This window comes from Xenopus tropicalis, chromosome 5 (genome assembly GCF_000004195.4).
Source record: "Xenopus tropicalis strain Nigerian chromosome 5, UCB_Xtro_10.0, whole genome shotgun sequence".
In the NCBI taxonomy this organism is placed as follows: Eukaryota; Metazoa; Chordata; class Amphibia; order Anura; family Pipidae; genus Xenopus; species Xenopus tropicalis.
The window spans coordinates 130,047,323-130,048,101 of NC_030681.2; positions in this window are offsets into that span (position 1 = coordinate 130,047,323).

Consider the following 779-nt stretch of genomic DNA (forward strand, 5'->3'; position numbering starts at 1 on the left):
AAATTCACATTTATCCAAAACTGATTGCCAGTATTGTTGCAGTGTTGTTATATGTATTTGTTTTCTAGGCTAGAATGACTACAAGGCAGATTCTCATAGAACAGTAAAATAACTCTCATACATTAGTTTCAGGCAAGAATATCTTATTCTGTAGTATAAAGCACCAGAAAATGCCTTCTACAGAGGCTGTATGCAATAAAATGTATCCTTCCATTATGAATTAACCCCTCTCAGTGTAGTTCTGACTCAAGAACTTTTCCTAAATGAAGTTGATTGAAGTTTGGAACTAGACACAGAACTGGAACTATTTCCATCTAATACCTAACCATATCTATTAAACCAATTATAGTAAGCAAATATGTACTATTTATTCTGCAAATAGAACTTTTAACCAGTAACCCCTGTGTTAGTGACCTTGCTCTTTCATGATAGCAGCCCTGCACAAACACGCATTCACTATTTGTTAACCAATTCAATAACCAAAGTCACCAGGTACTTTAAACACCATTTAACCCCTTTAATAGGCAAGGAGATCGGATTCCAGAAGGAGGTGAACTTCCTGCAAAGCACAAATGTGCCTCACCCAGTACCCTGGGCAGAGTCCTTCATTCTAATCCATTGGGACATGGATTTTGCACCCATTACCCAGCAGTGATTCATTCAACCAGCAGGGATCCATGGACTGAATCCATCACTTTCCCCTGATTAATAACATTAAATGGATTTTTCTATCCTACTGGTATCATCATAGAGAAATGAAGAAGATACTGATACTGCAA